Source organism: Chelon labrosus (genome assembly GCF_963514085.1).
Source record: "Chelon labrosus genome assembly, chromosome: 12".
Lineage (NCBI taxonomy): Eukaryota > Metazoa > Chordata > Actinopteri > Mugiliformes > Mugilidae > Chelon > Chelon labrosus.
Window position 1 is genome coordinate 1,715,212 of NC_140345.1, and position 20,526 is coordinate 1,735,737.

The 20,526-nt window shown below is 40.7% G+C and overlaps 1 protein-coding gene across 2 annotated transcripts in view; it reads right to left on the bottom strand.

The window, feature by feature from the left end:
* sema6cb (semaphorin 6Cb) overlaps positions 1-19,589 on the bottom strand; it is a 138,972-nt gene extending 119,383 nt beyond the window's left edge. For both annotated transcript variants that reach the window (XM_084557329.1, XM_084557326.1), the window contains exons 1-2: positions 19,420-19,589; positions 1,137-1,229 (exon numbers count right to left, since the gene is read on the bottom strand). The gene's annotated coding sequence lies outside the window, so the exon portion shown is untranslated. The remainder of the gene's footprint in view (positions 1-1,136; positions 1,230-19,419) is intronic.
* Between the last annotated feature and the right edge of the window lie 937 nt (positions 19,590-20,526).

A 20,526-nucleotide genomic window follows, 5' to 3' on the forward strand; every position in this document is an offset into this window, starting at 1 on the left:
TTTACAAGCTGTGGACAAGTTAAACTCAACCTGAAAAGCTAATTTCAGATGAGGTAGAAATGTCTGTGTTCATCATGATACACTAATACAACACCTCAACAGAACTACTCCTACTGTATGGACCAATTGTTTTTTGGACATTTTTGCTGGTTCCAAGATGCTTTCAAGGTCACAGCAGGCCTGCATCTGGCCAGCCATCTGTCTCCAGCCTTCCCATGAGGAATCCTGTCACCCGCGCTCCTTGGCCCTGCCCTCTACTGTCCACATTCAAGCTCACTGGGGAAATGCTCAGCTGCCAGACACAAAACATTTTCAGTGATTCTACAAGTTTTTGATGCATTTGTGTAGTCTCTCTCCACTGAGTAGACCACCTCAGAACAACGTACTGAAAAAACATCACTAGACATGCTCCAATTTGAGACTATCAATTATTGAGGAGCTGACAGCATTCAAGTGACAATGATGTCTGTTAATCAGCACCATGGATTCTGCATCTTAATTTAAAGAGACCCATTTTCCATCTGCCACCCCTGACGCTGCGTGATCTGAAAACATGCTGCGTCTCCATTCTCTGGCTGCGTAAGCGCACAACCTCAGGGGTCATCAGATTCATCAGCTGTCATCAGCTGAGTCTCATCACATTCAGAGCAGTGAAAGGAGCTCAGTCAAAAACACAAATACAGAAAGATCCTTATCGAGATAAACCACTACTGACCAAAACTTAGCAGAATACACATGAAAATGGTGCCAGAGAATACATCAGTGCATGATGAACTGTGAGAAATGCTTTTGGTAGTTCACTTGCAAACTATGTGTCAATATTAGGACTATGTGTCCTAGGATTTGGGAGGAGTCCTCATTATTGTACACCAAATATTGGTTAAATTAAGTAGATGGATACTGTGTACTAAATGATTTATAAAGCTATGAATTGGCAATCAAATCATGTTGTATTTTCCATCAAAGGATTCTGAAAGTACCAAGTATGTTTAAAAACGACAGACTATTAACGTGACATTAATTAAGTGCTCTCTGTAGGTGTTTCCTGAAATTACACTTATACATTATATTTCAGTTCTAAATACCATATTTAATTCAACACAGAATCCATTTCAGAAGGAAACAGCATGCCTTACCTGTGCTGCCAAATAGTCTGCTGACTGCAGCGATCCACCACACAGGTTAGTACACCAGCTTGATACGCACTTCCACTGCAGCCGTCAGTCAATCTGTGAACGAAAAATAAGAGCTAACGCTAACATCTGTGTGTATCTCAAACATAATGAAGGACAATGAAATCACAACGAAAGTCCTAAGTATGTTAACAACGACAGACCATTAATGCTGGATATACGATTCACTTTCATCAGTAAAGTGCCAAAATGTGAACCAACTTGCTTTGTGTGACAGGTTGCTACAAGTGAACAAAATCATTTGACAAATCCCAGACCTCATACTAGCCAAGTCTGATGATGGCATCTCAGCTCGCAATCTGCTCTGGCAATCTGCTCCGTGAAAAACGTCTTCACCTTGCCAGTGCACAAACCTAAACAGAGCTTTATACAGTATGCTGTCAAAAAAAAACACGTCGCCTGCAAGCGGATATGTAAAAGGGTGTATTTTTGAGTAACTGACAGCTTCACTGGGGTTGATAAACAATCTTTTATGCTTCTAAAGAAGTGGGCTCCTGAGCATACAGCGAATGTATTTAATTTCCTACTGCACACAGCCATTGCTGATTAGTTTTCAATTTAACATTAAACATAAAAAAGCAATTAGAGGTTCATGCATAATCTCAGAAGAGTTTGCACTCGGTTAAAAGTGCAAAAGAACTCACAATAAGCTTTGTACTTATTGTGATTTTAGAAATTCATTAATGTGGCCATTGTTTTCAGAAAGCTTTAAATTGAAATCTTTTTGTGCTGTTCATCCATAACTGAACCTGAGGATAGCCGGCCATAATCATTAAGCTGTTTAGAGATGCTGTGAAATGTGTAATGACCTGCTTGGATCTTGACCTGACTAATTCTGACAAATGGTGATGGAGGTTTTGACCTCAAACTGAGCAGATTTTAAGTGGCAGAACCCGGGAAGACTTGCAGAGGCAGCATCCTCTGGATTAGTGTGCACTCCAGCTGGCAGCCACATGCTGATGATGGTTCAGTTAAGGTTAAAGCAAAGCCAGCTCGCCAGCTTATTTTTCTCCTCCACACTCTCAAGTTCTCTTTGTTTTGACAAAAGGACCACAAGTCCCAAATGGAAAGTACAACCAGCATTTTGTGTATCAGTAATAACCTATCCCAGGTAGTGTGATACCATGAGGCATGTGGCCATTATTTTCTTGTTTTGGTAGTATGGAATGAAATGTTGATAGACAAGGGCCCGTACCATTTCTAAGAACTTACAGCACTGCCTGGGAAAAACACAAAACCTCAAAAGGCAGATAAGGGTTTGTAGAAAACAAATTCCTGTGCTGCACAACAAAGGTTCCAGACTATCATTCAGGCACTTTCATTTCCCAGACTACAAATTGCCCCTAAATGCATCTAGATGAATTTAATAGTGCATGTTTGTGCTTTATAACAGAACCAGCTTTAGTAACGTGGATCATGCCATCTGCTAGAATCAGGTCCACGTGCCTTACACCATTATACCCTTGCAATGTAAAGGAGCAGAGGGTGTGTAAACTCTTGGAAAAGTCAGATTTTACAAGCCTCAAAAGAAGGACCATTATGAGGTGATTGATAGCAAAACTACCCAACAAAAAATCTAAAGCCAAGAGTCCTGACAACAAAACCAAATAGAGCAGAACTGCATTGCATTTCAGAGTGCTGCATTCATCTACTGTTGATGAAATGCATAAACACTATACTGCAATGTACAGTTAAACAATTTCAAAACCACAACTTAAGGAGTAACAAATCAATATTCGGCCTCTGGACTAGTCGACCGGATGTTTGCGTTGCTTGTTTGTTTGTTTTCTTGAAATACATTGGGCTCTCGACCTTCGCTATCGGCTGAATCAATTATGGACGCATTGACTCGTCAAGCACTGCACTTGTGGAATGACTGTTCTATTGATTGGGTGAATAGATACAAGACAATGGGACAGGAGATGATACCACAATCTCTGGTTACATCAGCTCCAATTAACAACGCACAAACACGCGATGTGCAATGTCAAAAAACATCCCTGTGTACTCCATACCCACCCCCTCTCCAAAAAACAAAAGACAACCAACCACCCACCTATCTTGTTAGGACAAAGCTGGCAGCAATTATCTAATCAATGGAGCTCGCTGTTGGAAGATTTATTCACTTGTCATCCTAGATCAAAACTACAGGGTGCATGATCCGGACTGAGGATTTGCATCGGACAATTCCTGGAATCATTTAAACTGACAGACCAACATACATATAGATTTCTCTTGCACCGTGTTATTTTTTATATATAAATTTTTTTCTTTTTAGGATTTATATTCCTTTTTATTTATTTTAATAAATAATGAATTATTCATTAGGCCAACTACTAAAACACATTCTTCTTAACTATAATTTTTGGTAGCATGAGATGTACGTTTTAATTCAACAAAGGTCTTTTTAATCAAGTAGGACTTGAGTCGATCTGCAAGCAAAACAAACTGGTCCCAAGATTCTTTTACAAACTATAATCACAATAGCACAGGGGGCATCATCAAATGCTGGAAAATAAGTTTGTTAAGCTTCAAAGATTAGCAATTGATCAGCATTTTGATTAAAAGGCCAAACAATTGTGGTAAATGTGTGGAATAATTCAGTCTGGATCGGATACTATTCACCTCAAACATCACAGCAACCATGATATGGAAAATTCAATGATGAGTTCTAGTTTTCTGTCTTATTTGTGACCTTTTTCTACATCACTTGAGGAGCTGGGTGACATTAAACTGACGTGATGCTGCTGCAGTAAGGATGAACTTTCTATTCATAATTACAGTCTCATGTGAAGCCCAGAACTGCTGCTCAGATATAATGAAAAAAATAAATCACTAGGTCAGGGAAAAGTCAAATTGCAGAGCAACACCATTTCTGTTGTAATTTAGTGGCAGAAAGTGAACACAATACACAATACATGAAACACAGCTGAAAACAGGCAAACAAAAATACACTTTACTACAAAGATAAAATAATCACTGATTGTTTTTATTAATTTCTCGTTATTTTAAATTCCATTTCCTTTCTTTTGTCCATTTTGTAATGGCATTAATCTTGTTACCTCATGTTATTAGTTTCGAGGAAAATTAACACTGTCCCATATTGTTGATAGCTGTTATGCATTATGCTCACTATGACAACGCCTTGAAATACAGAAGCATAAAGACAATCAGAAAGGTCATCACAAAATGTAGAGGTTTTAATACTGCCTTCAAATGGAACAGGTGATCTCTTAAAGTACCATCTAATTTCCACTTGTTAGGTAAATGTCAGTTAAAGTCTTTTTTTTCCTACCTGTTTCTACTGCACTAATTCACAGTTACATTCTATATTATTACTCACTTGTTAGTCTTGCGGTTCTGGTTGTGTGAAAATGGAATTTCCGTTTAGCCTGTAAGTCACTTGTAAAGCACTTTGAACTGTGCTAATTGAATGACTGATCTGATTGTCAGTGGCCACCATGGTTGTGCATTTTTCGGAAAAACTAATAAATCTAGCAGAAGAACTGAGAAGTGTGGCCTCTTCTGTCTTCCACCAAATGGTAAACAGACCACACTCCTGCCCTCTCTCCACTCAGCTGTCTATTAAAGGAAAACATGTGGTCTAGTGTCTTGTTTCAGGGAAAGTGAAAACACACACCCACTGAGGCACACAGTTGAGCGGGGGAGTCGGGCATGTTGTGACTCACTATCTTTTCCCTTTCTTTGTACCACATTCCCCCACTCTGCATCCTTGTATGGGGTAAGGGTAAGTTGTTTGACCCCTTCTCTGCCATCACCAGGCAAAGTGCCCCCACCCCCAATCCTAAAACCAATTTAAGAAAATCAATCAGTATTCACGTCATACCCCCCAAGACATGACCTCTGACCCCAGCAGAGTTGCACTCGGAGACCGTGACAGGGATTTGTCTGCCCTGCCAGTGTCTGCTCCATGTCCGACACTAACAAAGTCCTCGTGTTTAGGGGAGGAGTGTGCTCCGACCCTGTCCACCTCCGACACAATAAATCCAGCTGAGGAGTTCAAGGTATCCTGACCTGCATCTGACCCTGTCTCTGGAAACACAGCTACAAGCTCCAGCTGAGCCATTCCCTCCGTGCCCCAGAGCTGGAGGGTGTAACACAGGATGTGCTCAAGTTTCTCAGCCAGTACCAATGTACAAATCAACACATTTATTCACTCACATTTCACTTTGTATCCGAACAGTTGGTAAACCTTCTTTCTGTCATTGGAAGTGCATGGAGGGGGGAGGGGGGCAGAATTAGCATAGTACAATTACACAAGGGGAAGATCCAGACTCCAAGGAGCAAGACATAACCAGTAATTTGCCATTGTGCTCCCTATGCAATTGACAGCCAGTCTATGATATTGGAGATAAATGTCGGAATTCAGGCTGTTAGTTTAACTGATGGTGCATTCAGTATGATAATAACCACAGTTTTACACACAGTGAACCTGATGAGCAGTCCCGCAATAGCTCTTTACCATTTTCCCTCCAATCCATGGGGTATTATCATGCTAATCTAAGAGAGAGCAAGAAAAAATACGTTTCAGAGAATGAGGGTATATAATAGGAAGCAGGGACCTGTGGAACTATTAGGAGACAAAAGAGGGTATTTTCACTGAGCTCTGCCTGAGCAAAGCAGGGGTGACAAATGGACACAGACATTATGCTGGCTGGTTAATTAAAAGAACATAGCCTAATTAAAAAGATCTTCCTGGTGAATAGGCCGCCTCGATGCAGTAACTGACCTGTGTCTCCCGCATATGTTGGGCTTAGACCAGTCAGTCTCTCTCTCTTTTATGCATTTAGTTTTCACATCAGAGGGGCTTTGAATGAAGATAGGCAAACACAGAAATGGAGCTCGCTGCAGGAACAGCACCAGATCGTGGTGGGGGTGCTGGTACTCGTTAAACGACTCATATTTTCCATTAGACAGTCAATAAAACTTGCACAAGAGACGTGATTGAATTCCACATCTCCTGTACTAGACCCTTTCTCATAAATGTCTTCACTTTAAATTGTGCATCTTTCTAATTTGTGAAGATTGCTGGGATTTAATCAACTGTATATGATGTCAGCTTAGACACAAAAGAAACTAAGTGAAAGTCTGTTTTCATGCTATTAATAACTGGAAATCAGGTTGGTTCGAGACCATCACCATTGATCACTAATATGTTGCACATTATTATTAAACCTGTGAAGCAAATGCCTGAATTTAAATGAGTGACAGTATGACAGACACTGAGAAACACTTGAAAAGGCTGAAGTCAGTCATCTCTCTGTCAGGCGTTTAGATACTTTAAAGAGTTTGTTTCCTCAACTGCTTTCAAGATCACAGTGTACTAATGTGGTTTAATACTGCTGAATATGTAAAACATCCTTTTTCAGAAGATCCTATTGATGCTGGATAATACAGACTCACAGGGTGCACACACAGAAGAGACTCATGAAAGTCAGTGAGATGAAGCAGTGATAACACACTGGCAGCGCAAAGTGGACAGGTACAAAGTTGAACTACTTGTATTTAAAAATGTTGACAGACACAAATGTGTTGACTTGGACATTTCTTTGAACACTTTTAAAACTTAAACACATGGGCACTCTCTTAAACATATTTTTTAAATTGTTTAAATAGTTAGACTGATTTGATGAGTCATCCAGCAAATAATCTAGTTCCTGCAAACTTCTGCCATGCATGGCTGTTACCATTCATTGGTGAAAGAAAACAGGATCAAAACAGCTTCCTCCAACTACAGGTAAGTATCTGGTCATTAACAGATAAACCCCAACTCCCCAGCATTCTCTTAGAACTAAAGAAGCTACTTGGATGAGTGGCAAGTCCAGTTGCCCTTGTTTTCATCCTGGAACTGAACAACATCATCAGTAAACATTTTTTTTTTTTTTTTTTTTTTTTTTTTTTTAGAACTCTCATGTGAAACTACAAATACATTGCTATAAACCTTTCTTATACCATGATATGCCCTATCTGAGAATACTATAAACACTTGCAGTGTCTATGTGTCTAAACCTTCAGACTTCTTCCTCCTGATACCTGTAGCTACAGGCCAACACCAATGCAGACTGTCAGTGTTTTGCTGGAGGGCTACTGTCAGCCTCAGACATGTCCTGAGCATGAAAGTGTGAGTGTTGCCCCCTTGTCCCTTTCACCCAGTCGCCTTACATTGAGTTGTGACATTAAAGCAATAGCGTGGTCTGGTGGTTGGAGCTTTGTTTACCCTCAGCTGGCTTGCATGCCGTCAGTCACCAGAAACTGCCCCTCAGGGGGAAAGACGGCAGAGGCAGGGAGGAGAACGAGGGAGGGAATGAAGAGAGATCAAACAAAGATTCACCCACTGGTAGATGGAAGTGGCTCGTGTGACTGAGTGGGAGGTGTTTTGTTGTGTTTGTCGGTGTCTCTTGGTGGAAATAAGTTTACAGCATTGGAGTAAATTAATAAACATGTTATTCAGCCTGAGGCAGTCACCCACATCACTGCAGGGGCACAAAGACACACGGTTATACTAAAATCACCATCTCTGATGGTCTCTCCGTTTTCATGTTTGAAGTAGATTGTCAAAAATGGGATTAGAGTAAAACAACTTGACCATTAGATATCAGATATTCAACAACACAATTCAAGGCTGACAGTATCAGATATATCAGATATCACAACAAACAGACACACGAGCCCTGAGGTAACACAAGCTTCATCTGTTTTTGTTATTGACCACATTCACAATAATTTATCAAAGCATTCAGAAAACAAAAGATGTACCACTGACAGGTTGTCAGCTAGTTTGCAGTTAGTTCATAGTGTTCAAATTAATATAGTCCATAGACAGAATAATTGATGAAGTATTACATTCAAATATTTATTTGCAGCTTTTCTCTGATTCTTATCATGCCAAATTAAATAACCTGATATTTTGATACATTTATTAGAAAACAATGTAATGTTAATGTGCGATCTTGGCGTACTATACCTTTAGATTCATATCTTACATATTTGGTGAGTGATGAATAAAATAATTGGCATTTTCTCAGTTTTTACACTAGTTTTAACTTTCCTAAACTAGTGTAAAAACTGAAAAAAGGCCAGTTATTTTATTCATCATTCACCAAGAAAGTTAAAATTTTGATTAAATCTCACACACAGACACATCTGCAGAGGTGAGTCAACACATGTTTCTCAGACACACACACACACACACACTCAAACAGCCTTGTAAAGAAGTGAGGACCGGTCAAATTGTCCTCGCTCCCATGGTGTAAAACTCAGACTGGTCCTCAGAAAGATAGTTATACTAGAATGTAAACACACACACACACACACACACACACACACAAGAGGAGTTCAAGGCACTAGAGGGGAGGAGGGGGAGATGTGTTTTACTCACCCTGGACTGCTGCCCAGTTTGGATTCATATGACACTAACTGAAACCCCCTGATAAACCCCTGAACCCCCCCCCAAAGACCAGGTTAAAAATAGCCTCAGTTCAATAAAAACAAGCCTGGAGTTCTGAGAAATGGATGAAAACTACCAAGCTAAGTGTAGGCGAGCATACTTTAGTGCACAGTGTCCGAGCCAAATATCCCCTACACATATGGTGACCACTAAAATATAAACAAATAATAGCGTGCAAGCTTAAGTAGAGATTAAAAACAGGCAACATCCACCCCCAAATACACACACACACACACAGGTAAAACATACACGCATTCCAGATTTAAGCAGAAGGGTATGCGAAGTGTTGTTTGGAGAAAATCAGCCAAAATTCCTATCTGCAAAGCACAGGGTGCATGCATAAGAAATCGGATAAAGAGCCTGAGGGAGAAGGAGAGTTGGGAATCCAATCTGAGTTTCATAAACCATCAATGAACTTTCTGCCTAAAATTAGGCTTGCAGGGTTTAACTTCTGCTGTCCATTGAAAGTCTAAACAGTGCATGAGGTGTGAGGGGACTTGGCCAACTTTTCAAAGAACAAGGTCAAGCAACTCTGCTATTTTTAGAAAGTCGGAAAATTAGATGCAGTTAGGACCCTCATTGAAAGTATGTGCGTCACATTTTACTGCTGAGAGGAGAGCCTATTTCATTTCAAAAGACCCGTGATAACTCTCTAGAGGGAAAAAACAAATTTTCTTTCTTAAATAAATTAAATATGTGAATACCTGTCACCTGACTGTGTGGAGAACAGGAATAGGATCTGATGGGTCCTTACTACGTGCGTGAAGGCGGCAGCTTAGGATGAATAGGAGAGTAAAAAGCGCTTATCTTAGGTTTTTAATTTCCTGCTTCATTTCACGTTTCAGGACCATAAAAATTCTCATTTCGAAAAAGTGCAATAAGCAACAATGAGACATGGTCATAATTTAGAATTACTTCTATAGTAACTAAGCAGTAGACCCCCTTCCTCATGATGTCCACCTAATTGCTTTAGCCGAGATTTGTCAAATCAGCCACTTTCTATGATCTTTAAGTCACACTTGAAAAAAATCTGTTTTCTATATTGCTTTGCATTGACCCCATTATGTTGAGTGGATCTTCTCTATTACCTCTGCAAAACTCACAGCAATGGTGACCCCTTCACCAACATCTACACTGCTCTTTCCAAGTCCTAGTTCAGCGCAGGGCATTTCTTAGAATTACACACATTTAGTCTAATAATCAATTATTGTCATTGGTCAACTAAAATGTGATATACATACATACACACACACACACACACACACATGCTATATTGCTTTCACTATAAACTGAATAAATTTGCAATTTAACTGGGGTAAACCAGTGCTGAAAGTCCTCATCATTTCCTTTTTTTCTGTCTGACAAGCTGTCCAAAACCATATTATACTGAGTTTGCAATCATATAGGACTAGAAACTCAATTGAGAGGAGGGAACTATTTACATTTTTACATTTGTGCTTGGGAAACAAAAAAAAAAAAAAAAAAAAAAAAAAAACAATCAGCACTTTGGTTTTTTTTTTAGCAATGCTTTGACATTTCCAAGACTACATATCAGAACCAACCTGTGGTAGCCTGTAACCGCATATATACACATCTCTGCTACAAGGTGTGATAGTGAGTTAATCTAGTCAGCCCTTGGAGATGAGAGAAAGAAGCCCAGCATTCAATCATGTTGAAGGACAGATAGTCAATGAATTAAACAGTAAATGCAACGATGGTTGACTCTTTTGGCAGGAAACCACTGAAGAGGATGGACAGGACAGCCAGCCAGCTAGAGTTTGTTTTTAACCTCTCCCTTGGACACTGCTCTTACTGGTACTGGAGTACTGGAAGAATGGTCACCACAGCATGCCTAGCAGGTTGGTTGTTGGATAACTTCAATATGGTAGCAGTGTCTTGTTCATGTGCTAGCAATGGGTGATGTTACTGGACCATCACAACAAAATTACAAATCACTGCCCTGATGCGAGTTAATAATTGCTAGATCGATACTTTTTCCTTACTCTTGTTTTACACTGGTTTAAGTACCATTTGAGTTAGTATTTAAACACAAACATATACCAACTACATACAAACTCATACCTTTGAGAAAGGCACCTTACCTGTAATATTTTATAAATTGCACCTTTAAAGTTTCTCTACAGGCATCCTCCACAAGATTATCTTGAAAAACAACATTTAACCAGTTCCCTTATCTTAAAATTGCACAAAGTGGGAGCTAAGGCGTGCAGCAGACTCTTAAATACTGAACCCAAATTTAAAAGTTTGTCCTGTTAATTTCACCACTCCATCAGCTGTGAGTTTTTAATTAGTATCACCAAAGGATGAATGTGTGATGACATACTACTGATGTGCAGAAAAACACATATAATAATATCTCAAAACAGAGACAGATCACATTAAAAACAGACAATCTGAACACACACAAATGTTTCCTTTGTTCCAACTCAAATCGACATGTGTCAGTAACAACTTCTTGTGTGGAAAACAAGACAAATATGAGCTGTGCCAAGCATTTCTTTTTGAAAGTGGTCACCAAATTGCAGAGAGGTGGTGTGAGGCTCTAGGTGTCTGGTAGATCTTTCCAGGGAAATAACCTCTAGCACTAAGATGGATGGATACATTGCCTCCCGAAACAACAGCCGTTTGTTTGGAGGAAATGGGAGAGTAACTGGGCTGTTGGTACAAGCTGTGATAGGCGCCATGGCTGAACCAGCAGAGAAAATAACTCCACTAACAGAATCGAAAACTTCACAAATTGAAAATCCAAGGAAAGGGATGTTACAGTGCTGCCCACACTGCTTGATTGAGAGCCAATCTCTGGGAAATGAAGCAAAGAAAAGCCAGAGCCTCGATCATCCAGCAATGAAGATGGAAATGTCAAAAGAGCATAATGTTGCAGTAAAGGCATTATAGGTAATGGTTGTTCCCAATACCCAACAATATAACATGGTGCTGATTTTGGTGAAAAAAAAATAAAAACTATTCGTAATATGTCCTAAAAAGACCTCCAAAAGAGTAAAGCAATTCAACAAATATCTAGTAATATTCAAAGACTCAAAAGCAACTAATAAAATACTCCTATAGAACAAGAAATATGAAATTAAAACTAACCAACAGTCATAAAGTATGTCACATGTTTTCACATATTGAATAGCTAAAAATGTGTTTCCTCTTGCTATCATCAAAACAAAGTAAATACATTTGAGTTACTCATTAATAGCCCCATAATCTCATTCCATCTGTGGAAGGTTTTAGGGTATGTAGACACATTAGCAAAGCTTTTGTAACATCCTTGTCACTTGTGCCATTTTCTGGCAATATGCTCCTTGGCCACCAACTATTTGCATTATAATCTGTACCATGGCTACATTGCATGTAATGGAATACATTGCTTGTGTCTTCTCTCAATCAACCAGTGCCTCTATTTAGCTTTGTTTTGTTCTGGATTGTTTATTCAGGCCGGATTCTTCCCATACATGCTGCATAGCAATTTATTTTCTAAGCCATATCTTCCTCATGTGTAGGGCAACCCCAGCTCCCATCTTTCCAACATTTGAGTTTTCATCTTTGGAATGATGGCAAATCAATATCTTCTGGAAGAAATGAGCCCTGAAGACGTAAGCACGAATTAACCCTTTATGGGGCTAGGAACCATATTTGGTCATTCAGCCCACATTTTAAATCGCATCCCAGTGCCTCTCATGAAGTTTAGAAGCATGCGGTTTTCACCCAGCCAATCAGGGAAGATCAAGGCAACATTCTTAGGTCAAATGTGGTCTGCAAGGTCCACCTCTGCATGAACACTGAGCATAACTCTTATTAGGTACCATGAAGAAGTGGCCTAATGTTGTCTGACGTGATAATGTGTCTGAATCAGCACTTATATTCTAATGCCCTAAATAGATGTTTACATTTGTTTACCGTTTAAGGGCAAGAAACCATATATGGTAAATTAATCTTGATTTTCTCCATGAAAATTAAAAAGTTCACAAAAGTAAAACAGTCTTCTTATGGCCTACAATAACTCTCCAGGGTTGAAATTTTGAAATTCCAAATATTTCAATCAGTGCCCTGTAAAGGGTTAACTGATGGTACTAAAGCTGTTGTGATACTGTGTTGTACTTTCAGGTGTATTAAAGGAGTAGGCAACAGTCCTTTTTGATAGGAGTAATTTACCATATATACCAGCATAACTAAAGTAGGTAGCTGAGAATCTACCAAAAGAGTGACTGCCGGTAAATTTTACTTATGAAAAGAAGTATCACATATTAACTGAGGGTAAATTCTTTAAAACGGTGTACCTCGTCTCTAGGGCCTGCAGCACTGAACTCCAATTAGTGGCCCACAGGCCACATCCAGCCCACAGAAGCCAAATGTTTGGCTCATGTATTGTCATAATATGTGAAATAATAATGCACAACATGTATAATAAAATTCACACTGCTTGTCAGTGGTTTGGCCTCAATCCACACCGTACACTTAAACATGGACCTACACGCATCAAACGTGAACTTATAATACATGACATACTGCAGCTGTATATACTCCTTAACTAGCTTAGCCACCTGTCAGCCAGTTAATATCCCCAAGCCAGTCGACCAGGAAAACCGCCTGTTCAAATCTGACTGGACTGATTAGTTTTTCATTGTATTTTATCTGACCACGGCAATGCCAAGTCGACTTGCTTGAAATGCATTCAGACCATAGCGGTGTGTTGAAAGAAGCACTTCAACATTATGCATGCTACCTGTTTTAATACCAGCTACTTCATATGGACTGCCTCAGCCTTACTGATTGATGAAAGTCCATTTATTTTGGACCATTTGTAAAGCTTAATTTACAGCACAGCGTATCTACTGCGTTGGGGGTTAGGCCGTCAAAAGCATTTATACCTGTGTGCTAGTGTGTCTGTATTGTTCTGTAATTAGCCAACTGGTCCGCCATTTCACTATGCACTTCACACAATGGTGAGTGGAATTTGGTGGCTCATGTTGGAGTTGAAGCTAATAATTGTGGATTAACAGTTAGTTTCACTAAATTAACTACAGAACAGAACAGAACATGAGCCTGAACAAAGGACAACTTTCTGTGCTTGTCCTGCTGCTGAGTCACGTGAACAAGGACTTGCATTTCGGACTAATCACAATATGCAGTGAACATGTCTCGATACTATAAGCTGCGCATAAGTCTTGTTGTGGTAAAATGATCATTACAACAACAACAACAACAACAACACTACTACAAAAATAATTCCATTTGTATATACCACATTTTACACTTCAATGCAGAGCTTAATTTAAAAGAACAAATAGAGCAAAGAGGGAACAGAAAGTGTGGAAAAGGCAGTACTAAACTTTAAATAATAAACAAAGACATTAAAATAATACAAAGATACAAGCAGATTATACCGTTTACCATCAAAATGCAAAAAATACTGACTGGCATTATTTGGTAGGTAAATATTTTAAAAGTCTAATAATGTGTTGTTGTGTTATATTATGTGTCTTATTTCTAAACTGACAAACTGAAATCTCTAGCCGTCTTGGTTTGTCTTCCTGTCTCTGTCTTTGCAATCACTTGGCTCTTCTAGAGGGTGTTGTGGTTGTAGAGATAATGCTGATAGCTGTCTCTGTGGAATAGCCGTCTCTTAGGACATTTTGCTGATGGGTACACCGTTTAACAATCAGCATTTGTTGTTATTTGTGGTACGCAGGGTATGTCATGTAATAATCAGGAAATGACAATTACAATAATAATACTAACAATAATACTAATAATAATAATATGACAAAGCACAAAGATCTCCCAAATCTCCCATTCATCTGCGTCACCCACACTCCTATTATTAATTATTATTATTAAGAATAGATAAAACTGACTTTTTTTAATTCATGTCAAGCAAGTCATATTATATAAAAACAATGAAGCATCTGATTTGATTAAATAGGGACTGGTGGGGGGGGGGGGGGGGGCAAAAACAAAAAAAAACCAACATTTTTTTTTAAAATATACATACTGTCTAATTTCTCCACTGCCAGCAAGAAGGTCAGGAGACTAGGAAGTCAGAGGGCAATTTGCTCCATGTTCAGCCTGACTGGATAATCAATGATGCAGGAGGTCTCCCAACATTATGAAGTGATTAGGGGATCATTTGGAGCCACACACCAATGCGATTTTGCCACCCCACAGCCCACCTAACTAACAGTTCAACAATCAATATCAGGTATGTATGGCCAGAGGCTATTTAAAGGGACACTTTTGTTATTTGAGTTGCTTCCTATCATTAAACACAGAACAGAGGAGAATCGAAGAGGAATTAGAGGTGAGGTTGTGTGCCTGTACTCTTTTTCTTTCTGTCTTTGGTTTTGTCAGTTTTATCTTAATTTTTAGGGAGATAATATTATGCTACCGAGTCTTAAGGTTTTTAAAATAAACCGGATTTTGGGGAGTGTGGGTGACACAGCTGAATGGGAGTTTTGGGAGATCTTTGTGCTTAGTCATCCAACTAATAATCCTTTAAACGATGAAAATCCATGCACATATGAAGCTGCATTAGTTACTTCTTCGCATGAAATATGCATGAAAATGACAAGGATTCATTTTTGGATGATTTATTTTCTTTCCTTTCAAGAGAGATCCTTTTTGTTGTGGTTGCTGCTTCCAAGTTGCCCCGTGGGTAGCACAACCAGCCTCCCTGTTATACAAATCAAAGAGTGTGTATGTGTGTGTCGGTGTCTGTGTGTGTATCTGTAATACTACATAAAAGGTAGGTATTGTGCCCTTCGTCTAAAGGGCAATAGATACAGGAGTGAGAGAGAGCAAAAGCGTCAATTTACAAGTATTAATAGCAGAACTGCAGCTTTTTTTTTTTTTTTTTTATAAACAAAACCACAATATAAACACAAAGCTCAGCACATGGCTTAAAGGAATGAAACAAAGGAGAATAATAGCGTTGAAAATCGTACTGAGGTTTTAATTCTTAACAATGATTCTTTCATAGACCCCTCTCTAGCCTAAATATATAAATCTCTGGCAATCTGCTGACATTGCAAGCTACAGGTTATATTTCCCCTCTAATTGTTGGACTCCATCCACAGTGCTTCATGGAGCGTAACCAGACAGTCAGCCAGTGTCCGTGCTGCACTACTTGTGGCCATAGCAAGCTGGCAAACAAAGCCCAATTGCATGTTCGATGAGGGGTTAATGTTTCTGTAGAGCAGCTCGACAAAACCACAGGAAGACAGCCAGTCTGGATGGACGGCCCGAGGCCTGTCACTTGTCCAGTTTGTGGTCTGCCGCCTGCCGCCATCTTTTTCTTCTTCTCCGCTAGCCTTTCGCTGAACTCAAAGGTTTTCCTCCCAGAATGTACACACTCATCAGCTTGGCTATAATTTCCAGTTCTGCGCTAACCACACAAGGACCACAGGAGGGATGCGACTGCACGCCTGTTTTTGGAATCAGAAGTAATTATTATCTACTAGCTGATGATTGGACCAGTGGGAGAAAAAAAAAAAAAAAAAAAAACGTTGCCAGTGCTGTATTCACCTTTACTTGCAGTAGACTGTACAAATAAGGGAGCATATGCGACTATCTTGGCAGTGTATATTATGTCTGTGCCACAGGCAATCTGCAAATTAACTTTAAAAACCATGCAAGTCATTATACCTGGAAGATACAGTGACAATAAGTGACAGTTTTTTTTCTTCCAAGCAGAGTAAAGAAGTTGTTTCTGCGGAAAAGTACTGAGAAAAAAGCTACATACAGTCAGAACAGTGATGGAGGGCCTAGTTGCCATGCTGCAGGAGGCATGAGGCAGGTTTGTCTGCTACTCTTAACCTGTGCATTTGTAACGCTTGATGCAACATGTTAATGCGATTTTTTACCAGCTGTGGCCAAACGGGGCCAGGCCTGGAGGCCAAGGCCCGGTGGTTTCAGCAGATAGCCTGGACCGGCCTGTGCTGCATCAGCCCTGGATTATGGATGACAGGGAGCCTGCCGGGCTGACAGGTAATAATTCACTCCCCAGGGGTCCCACACCCTTCACTGGACACAATGCAACAGCCAGGAAAGGGTGGGGGAGGGCAGGTGGGACGCAGCCTTGGAACTCACATCTTTGTAACCCACACTTTCGTCCACCGTGCACTTCAAGACTAGCATTGGTTGCACGGTTGCCACGGGTAACCAGCCATTACCAACATGAAATATGAGGTGCCACAGACCAGTGCCTCTATCAGGTGCAGGGCCAAACAAAGTCCCATATGTCGTGGATGAGGAGCAGAGATTAACTGTTGCTTCCTGAAGCACGGCACAGGTCCAAGTCATTCTTTAGACATCAACCGTTACTCGTGTGCTCGAGGTCTGGGAAACGTCAGACAAATCGCCGTTGCTGAGGTGTCACAACAATAGCCCAAAATATATTATCCAGTGCTCTCAAGTTCTACGGAGCTCAAAATCCAGGGAAATTAGTGTCAGTGCAGCAACTTCAATTTTGTTTGGTGATTTAATATAAAATGTCTTCATGCGTCCCACTGAAATTCACCTTTTTTCCCCCACTGACCATGCCAAACTGCGTACCAACTGTGTGCGTAGGAGTGTTACATATATCTATATTCAGCAATTGAGCACTTTATCTTGATGATGAAAATGGAAATGGGCTCGCTGAATGTCCCCCAAGGGCCACAGTCCTCAGCCCCTGGTTAGGAGCCTATTTCAACCATCATTACCCTGAGGACCATTAGGAAGATGCCATCTGCACACACAGGGCCCCTCCGACGGGTCCTCTTGTCATTTCAAACTAAAAGCAAGCGCCGAAATGGAAATCGGAAATAAAATTACACACTGGGCTAAATGCACCATTAACCATGCTAACTGAGTGACGGACCTATCAGGGCCCGAAAATGACTGGCTGGACGCAGAGAGAGCAATTTTCAAGCGGTGACGAGGAAATGAATGTACTGCTGGGGCCTTCTACCGACTGTAGCTCACTTGTCAGCAAAATGTGACTCTTCTAATGGTAATGTGTTACAAAAAAAAAAAAAAAATGGGGGGGGGGCATAGTTGGTTGATTGTGAGCATGGGCTTGAATGTGGATGCGTATACACTATGGATGGTACAAATGAGAGCACTGGCACAGCTGCTAGAAGTAATACACAGCAGCAGCACCTCTCCTTGCCAGCAGACCAGTTCCATGTCAAATACAATCACCTGAAACCACAATGCAATGTCCTCCGAGTAGCAAAGATTGCTAAGTCGCTGTACAACTGCGGTAGGAAACCGCAGGCTATTAGTCACCCCCCCCCCCCCCCCAATCCTATGATATCACTGTTGCAGCTGAGAGGACCAAAGCAAATCACAAGATCCGACCACACTGCCTCCACTTAAACATCTGACCGGCCGGACCAGGGAGCCCATTACGTTTCTCCCCTAAACAAAAGGCACATTCTGAATGAGTAAATGTTGCCTCTGCTGTTCAGTAAAGGCAGTGTAACCCTTAAGCTCAATATAAATGTTTAAATGCCTGCAAAACTTTTGCAAAGCTTGAGTTGCATCAGAGAGAAACAACATGCAAAGGCAGATCTTTGAGCCAGGCATATATTGTTACCTTGCAACAGGCCAAAATCGAAAAGTGGTGGTGTATCCTGTCTCTGTTTGCGCAGAGGAAAGATTTATTTATTGTTGAGATTTTTTTCTTAGCCTCAACTGAAACTGAACCCCCACCGAGGGAGATGAGGTGGCTAATGGCATCACAGGCTGAGACAAATCATGGTGGCGTTTCTGCAGGAAAAAAAAAAAAGGGGGGGCTCAAGAGCAGCATCTATTTCAACATAAATAACCACCAGCGGCTCCCGAGCAAGGACAGAGGAAAAAAAACACAACACAGCTTTCTCATCTCTTTGTGCGGCGCAGGGAATGCTCAACTCCAACACGGACTGCTGCTGCTCAAACTCTGCGTGCAAAAACAGAAACCTGTTACAACAGTGAGCTCATCGCTTTCCCTCCGAGTTTGGCTGTAAGAAAAAAAAAAAAAAAAAATGACGAAGTAATCACAATAAAAATCTCGGCAAATTGCGAGGAAAATGTGCCGCTCTAATATAACCGAACAGTTCCAGAGGCTCACACTGATTTGTTAAGGTTATCTCCTGGTGAAAGGAGAGCACATTCTCCGCCTTTCCCTGCACAAACAAGATTTCGAGTAAACAAGTTTGTCCTGTTTCCGCTAGAAAATGAACCGTGGTAGGCTATCCCAAATTTAATTAGCGTCCGAGGCGACATGCCACTCAAATAGACTTATTGGCGATAAGTTGCTGGCGACTCTTGCAGCAGCAGCAGCAACAACAACAGATGGAAACATGATCGGAGTGTCGCAGGGCTGGTCTAATGAAGCGTTTAGTTTTAACAGCAAAAAAAAATTAAAAATAGATACAGAATATGTCAAAAAAATCTGCATGACATGTATGCAGAAAATCAATGTACCCTCACTGATGCAAGATCATATCTTGCAGTGTTCATTTCCAGACCTAAAATGAGTCTGACTCCGAGAAAAACTAAACCAGTCGGAGCCCAAATTCAACTTGGTGAGAGAATACTTCAGGCTCATAAAACGTGTGGGAAATTAAATATATTTTTTTAGCTGCTTAGGACCATTCAAAAGCATAAATGACTTATTTTCTTGGCTCAGACTCCTTAATGAGCAAAGTAACCACAGCTGCAGCAGCATCGCTAAAGTCTCCGACAAACAAGCGAACCACTTCTTACCTTACTGTTTCCTTCTTACTTCCACCGCCGGAAAAAATAAGACATATCTACAGTTTTTGAGGCGAGATACTCTCGCAGAGAAGAAGTGGTAAACTCGAAGATGAAGAAATAAGAGTTGTTAGTTTTGTTTAAGCGAACGGTTAGTAGTATTCCCAGAGCGCCAACGCAGCAAAACGACGCCCCTCACTGCCGTGCCGGGACTGGAGCCAGTCACACTGAAATCACAACAGTTCAGCTGCCGCTGAGGCCACGCCCCCGCGCCGCAGCTTGACAGGAGTCCCCTCCAATCACAGAGCGACCTCGGGGGTGATGGTGTCTCCGATTAGCCAACAGTTCTAGCTCTTCGCGCGGCGCTCCCCATAAGGGCTCACTTTTTTTTTCTCCCAGATGTTAAATGCCTGAACATCAGGGGCGTCTGTAGAACCCAACCAGCCAATCAGAGCGCAGGACAGGGGATTTAAACACACACATAGTTGGACTTCATTGGAGGAGTTAGGTCTGTTTAATGGGAAACTGCATTATTATTGTCTTGTAAATTACACTATAATTATACATCAATTAGCGAGTCTGTGTCTTTATAATTATTTTACACTTTATGGCAGGAAATACAACATTATTTACAACATGCACTGATACTGTGTAAATATACGTAGCTATTATGTACCTTTTGTCTTGTGAAATGAGGCCAGAATATTCATTCATTCATTCATTCATCTTCTGTAACCGCTTGTCCTGTGAAGGGTCGTGGGGGGGCTGAAGCCTATCCCAGCTGTCATCAGGCGAGAGGTGGGGTACACCCTGGACAGGTCGCCAGTCTATCGCAGGGTTAACACCAGACAACCATTTACACTCACATGCATACCTACGGCCAATTTAGAATCACCAATGAACCTAACCAGCATGTCTTTGGACGGTGGGAGGAAGCTGGACACAGGAGAACATGCAAACTCCACACAGAAAGACCCAGTCGGCCCATGGATTCGAACCCGGGAATATTCATGATCAGAATATTATACTTTTTAAAACTATATGCAGCTAAAAATGTTTACTTGATGTATTGTGGCTTGGACTGTACTTTGCACAGACAGTCGCTCACCTGAAATCTAA